At 52.9% G+C, this 6,000-nt stretch overlaps 1 protein-coding gene across 3 annotated transcripts in view; it reads left to right on the top strand.

The window, feature by feature from the left end:
* The first annotated feature begins 2,788 nt into the window (after positions 1-2,788).
* XDH (xanthine dehydrogenase) overlaps positions 2,789-6,000 on the top strand; it is a 77,954-nt gene continuing 74,742 nt past the window's right edge. For all 3 annotated transcript variants that reach the window (XM_080587652.1, XM_080587653.1, XM_080587654.1), the window contains exon 1: positions 2,789-3,356. The gene's annotated coding sequence lies outside the window, so the exon portion shown is untranslated. The remainder of the gene's footprint in view (positions 3,357-6,000) is intronic.

The following is a 6,000-nucleotide window of genomic DNA, read 5'->3' as shown; positions in this document are numbered from 1 at the left end:
GCTACTGATGGGATTGAGGGGAGGAGGGTAACGGGGGTGGGTGCTGCAGCAGGGAATGCAGGGATACGGGCGGACCGAGGCCGACGGCAGGGGAGGGAGCGGAGCGGAGCGGAGCGGAGGGCGGGGAGGCCGGCGCGCAACGCCCCGCTGCCTGACCGCCCCTCGCCGAGGGGAGCCCGGCCCCGCCTCGGCGCCCTGGGCCCGGCTCCCCGGGGCTCGCCCCTTGCCTCGGGCCGTGCCGCCTCACCGAGCCGGCGGGACGGGGGCAGGCGCCGAGGCGCTGAGGCGGGGCTCCCTCGCCCGGCCGTCGCCGCGGTGGAAAATGGCAGCGGCGGCAACGCGTGGCCGTGGCTCTGACCTCCAGAGGTGTGGGGGGTGGGCGGGCGCTCGGGCTGCGGCATCGCCCGCACCTCGCTTCAGAGGTTAGCCTTACCCATCGGCAGCAGGGAGGGGGACGGGACGAAGGGGGGCCGGTGACCGAGCGCTGTGCGCCCGAGGGGACGCTGGTTACAGGTGAAGTGAGGGGACGGGAACGGCTCGGGCGTGTGCCCTCAGCTTGGTAACCAGCACAAGACCCTCCGGTTTTGGTGTTTTTTTTGTTTTCGGTATAACAAGCACCCATATACATTTTTTTTCACTTGTCGTTTTACTGGGGGATGTAATATGTAAGCAGTCTTAAGTACCCATCTAGATGAAGATGAAACACGGCATTAGGATTAAACACAAGTCCCGTGCAGTTTGCTTAGATTTATAGAAAAAAGATCCCCAGGATCTCTGAACTGTGTATAGACTCACTGGTGTGAAGCTATGCACAAGACAGTGACTCTCATCTTGTGCTGTCGAGAAGGAAAAACGGGTGGACTGTCCATCAGGGAGGAGGGGTGCACTTTCTGTTTGGCAAGCACGGGAATGACATCCAAGAGTTTGGACAACGTCTTTTGGAAGGAAGGAACTCTCCTACCAACTCATGATGAATGACAAAATGTGCAGAGAATTTGATTCTAAAAACTTTTTACACAAAAACCCTCCAAGAAATATCCTTGGAACTGCTGAAAATATAAGTGAGCTTGTCAGAGGTAGGAGAATTAATATTACAGTATGAAGATGGGGACACAGCAAGGGTTTCCTTCCTATTTTGGGGTACGCTGTTAGTATGACAGTGGAGTTCTCTCACTGCAGGTTTTGTACTGGCATCCAGGCAGATCCAGACGTGGACTTGGTCTTTCTTTCACAATCCACAGCTGCTGCATTTATGCTCTTTCCTATAGAGTTTTTCTCATCCCCTGGAAAGAGCCGCCAATTTGTGTGCAGATGTAAGGAAAAGATAAGCATAAAACTCTAGGGTTATTAGCACCTTGGATGATGCATGGGACGTGGCAATTGAGCATGTTGAATGCACCAGGAGCGTGGAGCATCCTCTCTGCTCTGCCTTCTGCAGCACCTGAAGCAGGTCCACCAAGTCCAACTCTGCTTGCAGAGTGCAGGAGGGGACCTTGTTCTTTGCTGTGGTGACAATGCCCAAGATGCACAGTGGGAAAGGGCTGATCATTCCCTGCTCTCTGCCTGAAAGGGCTGTGCTGAAGCTTTAAAAACGGTTTGAATTAAGTCTTTTCCTTATTATGGTAATAAGAGTATCATCATTGTCTTCACTGCAGCTGCCAATAGGAAGGAAACCCTTGCCTTGTCCCCATCTTCATAGCGTAATGTTAATTCTTCTACCTCTGACAAGCTCACTTATATTTTCAGCAGTTCCAAGGATATTTCTTGGAGGGTTTTTGTGTAAAAAGTTTTTAGAATCAAATTCTCTGCACATTTTGTCATTCATCATGAGTTGGTAGGAGAGTTCCTTCCTTCCAAAAGACGTTGTCCAAACTCTTGGATGTCATTCCCGTGCTTGCCAAACAGAAAGTGCACTCCTCCTCCCTGATGGACAGTCCTTCTCGACAGCACAAGATGAGAATCACTGTCTTGTGCATAGCTTCACACCAGTGAGTCTATACACAGTTCAGAGATCCTGGAGATCTTTTTTCTATAAATCTAAGCAAACTGCACGGGACTTGTGTTTAATCCTAATGCCGTGTTTCATCTTCATCTAGATGGGTACTTAAGACTGCTTACGTATTACATCCCCCAGTAAAAAGACAAGTGAAAAAAAATGTATATGTGCTTGTTATACTGAAAACAAAAATCCCCACCAAAACCGGAGGGTCTTGTGCTGGTTACCAAGCTGAGGGCACACGCCCGAGCCGTTCCCGTCCCCTCACTTCACCTGTAACCAGCGTCCCCTCGGGCGCACAGCGCTCGGTCACCGGCCCCCCTTCGTCCCGTCCCCCTCCCTGCTGCCGATGGGTAAGGCTAACCTCTGAAGCGAGGTGCGGGCGATGCCGCAGCCCGAGCGCCCGCCCACCCCCCACACCTCTGGAGGTCAGAGCCACGGCCACGCGTTGCCGCCGCTGCCATTTTCCACCGCGGCGACGGCCGGGCGAGGGAGCCCCGCCTCAGCGCCTCGGCGCCTGCCCCCGTCCCGCCGGCTCGGTGAGGCGGCACGGCCCGAGGCAAGGGGCGAGCCCCGGGGAGCCGGGCCCAGGGCGCCGAGGCGGGGCCGGGCTCCCCTCGGCGAGGGGCGGTCAGGCAGCGGGGCGTTGCGCGCCGGCCTCCCCGCCCTCCGCTCCGCTCCGCTCCGCTCCCTCCCCTGCCGTCGGCCTCGGTCCGCCCGTATCCCTGCATTCCCTGCTGCAGCACCCACCCCCGTTACCCTCCTCCCCTCAATCCCATCAGTAGCGGCGGCTCCCGGGCTCGGCTCCCCGCGCTGCGGCGGCGCTCGGCGGCGGCTCCCCCCTCCCCACCCGCGCCGCCATGTTGGGCTGCCGCGAGCTCGGCGGCGGCTCCTGCGTGTGAGCGCGGGCGGGAGGCGAGGCGAGGCGAGAGGGCTGAGGAGCCTGAGGGGGACGGGAGGCAGGGAGGCTGCCCGCCGCCCCTTGGCGCAGCAGAGGAGGAGCGGGTGGCGATGAAGCCCTCAGTTTCCCTGAACCGCTGAGAGGCCTCGGGAGGAGAGCCGTAAGGAGCAGGAGGAGCAGGAGGTGGAAGGGCAAGGCTCCCCGCTACGGCACGCGGCGGTGCTTTTAGTTTTTGACGAAGTGTACTTAAAAAAGACGCCCCAATGCAAACTGAAACAGCCATGTCTGGAGAAGTGCGCCTGAAGCAGCTGGAGCAGTTTATTTTGGATGGGCCGACTCGAAGCAACGGGCAGTGCTTCAGCGTGGAGACCTTGCTGGATATCCTCATCTGCCTGTACGATAAGTGTAATAATTCCCCTCTGAGAAGAGAGAAGAATATCCTGGAGTATCTGGAATGGGGTAAGTTTGGGTGTGTTTGTTTTGGGTACATCCACCCGTGTTCGTGTCTGCTTTGTCTTCGGTATTGATGCGTGAGAGGGGATTGTGTACAGTAGAGGTTTACTGTGAAATGTTATCAGCTGTACTGTAGTGTACTTGAACGTGATGGCGGTGGTGCTGACAAGAGATCCATGTTGGTTATTTGTCTTTGAGGTATGTGTGTAAAATAGACTTTATGTTTTTGACGTGGTTCACATCCTGGTATGTGAAGTATATTTATCCAGCTGTTGAGGTTTGTATCCTGAAAGTAGTGGGAATAGAGAAGGATGAGGGATAAATTGTCTGATATTTGGAGAAGAACAGATCAGTAGGCAATCCTCGGTTTGTTGTCTGGAGTGAAAATGGGGATAAATATGTTCTTGTCTTTAACGTAGCATCATTGCTGACTTAATAAGGTGAAGTTAAAAAGCAGAATGAAATTGTGTCATCCCCATCCTCCATTCCGTTTTCTTTCTTAGTTATAGAGCAATGTTACAGTATTTACAAGTTTTCAACGATAACAGTTGAATGACAGCAATCCAGTTCTTCTTAAGTTATCACAGAACTGGTTGGCTTTATTTTTACTTTTGATTCTTCTCCTCCTTCTACGTACAGATGCAAAACAGAAGTTGCAGTCTGACATAAGAGCCTTGATGCTAACCCTTACTATGTGACCTTCACACTTCGAGTCATGCTGTACTTCTGCGTTTCCTTTCAGAACTATTTCTCACATCTGGTTTGTAATAAATACATCTCGAAGGCGACTTTTTCTTAAAAAGCACATTTTCCCAACATAACAGGCATTTGATGAATTAGCTGGTTGAGTCCTATGTAATGAAATCACCAAGGAAAGACATTGCTTTGATAACTGATCTAACAACACGAGGCGGGTGTGTTTGGTGCCTGTTCCTTAATGGAGTCATAGTGACATCTAAAGGACATCTGACTCTGTAATTAAGTTTCTTACACTATTCATAGTGCACTGGTTTTTGTTTTCTTATTATCTAGAGGAACGGGCTATAATTAATACATTCTAGCTAAGGAAGAAATAGTAATTAAAGGGACTTCTGAAGGATCTTCACCCTAAAACTGTTGTGTTACACAGAAGGTATGAAAGGCTTGGAAAATACGTTGGCTCACAGGAATCTTAATGGCTCAGGAGCGGTCTGTCCCCACGTGCCCAAAGACGAGCCGACGCGGAACTAGACCGGCCTGGCTGAGCAGAGAGTTGTGGCTCGAGCTTAGGAGAAAAAGGAGGGTTTATAATCTTTGGAAAAGAGGGCGGGCTATTCAAGAGGACTATAAAGATGTTGCGAAGCTGTGCAGGGACAAAATTAGAAAGGCCAAAGCTCATCTGGAGCTCAATCTGGCTACTGCCGTTAAAGATAACAAAAAACATATTTTTACAAATACATCAACACAAAAAGGAGGACTAAGGAGAATCTCCATCCTTTACTGGATGCGGGGGGAAACTTAGTTACAAAAGATGAGGAAAAGGCTGAAGTGCTCAATGCTTTCTTTGCCTCAGTCTTTAGCGGCAAGACCGGTTGTTCTCTGGATACCTGGTACCCTGAGCTGGTGGAAGGCGATGGGGAGCAGGATGTGGCCCTCGCTATCCATGAGGAAATGGTTGGCGACCTGCTACGGAGCTTGGATGTACGCAAGTTGATGGGGCCGGATGGGATCCACCCGAGGGTACTGAGCGAACTGGCGGAGGAGCTGGCCAAGCCGCTTTCCATCATTTATCGGCAGTCCTGGCTATCAGGGGAGGTCCCAGTCGACTGGTGGCTAGCAAATGTGACGCCCATCTACAAGAAGGGTCGGAGGGTAGACCCGGGGAACTATAGGCCTGTTAGCTTGACCTCAGTGCCAGGGAAGCTCATGGAGCAGATTATCTTGAGTGTCATCACGCGGCACTTGCAGGGCAAGCAGGCGATCAGGCCCAGTCAGCATGGGTTTATGAAAGGTAGGTCCTGCTTGACGAACCTGGTCTCCTTCTATGACCAAGTGACGCGCTTGGTGGATGAGGGGAAGGCTGTGGATGTGGTTTACCTTGACTTCAGTAAGGCTTTTGACACCGTTCCCCACAACATTCTCCTCAAGAAACTGGCTGCTCGGGGCTTGGACTGGCGTACGCTTCGCTGGGTTAGAAACTGGCTGGATGGCCGGGCCCAGAGAGTTGTGGTGAATGGAGTCAAATCTGGTTGGAGGCCGGTTACTAGTGGAGTCCCCCAGGGCTTGGTACTGGGGCCGGCCCTCTTTAATATCTTTATCGATGATCTGGATGAGGGGATCGAGTGCACCCTCAGTAAGTTTGCAGACGACACCAAGTTAGGTGCGTGTGTCGGTCTGCTTGAGGGTAGGAAGCCTTTGCAGGAGGATCTGGATAGGCTGGAGCGATGGGCTGAGGCCAACTGTATGAAGTTCAACAAGGCCAAGTGCCGGGTCCTGCACCTGGGGCGCAACAACCCCAAGCAGCGCTACAGGCTGGGAGATGAGTGGCTGGAAAGCTGCCTGGCCGAGAAGGACCTGGGAGTATTGGTTGATAGCCGGCTGAATATGAGCCAGCAGTGTGCCCAGGTGGCCAAGAAGGCCAACAGCATCCTGGCCTGTATAAGAAGCAGTG

This window comes from Anser brachyrhynchus, assembly GCF_964034855.1.
Source record: "Anser brachyrhynchus genome assembly, chromosome: 3".
NCBI classification, from domain to species: Eukaryota; Metazoa; Chordata; class Aves; order Anseriformes; family Anatidae; genus Anser; species Anser brachyrhynchus.
The sequence above is the reverse complement of the archived record's forward strand: the minus strand, read 5'-3'. Positions and strand labels throughout refer to the sequence as shown.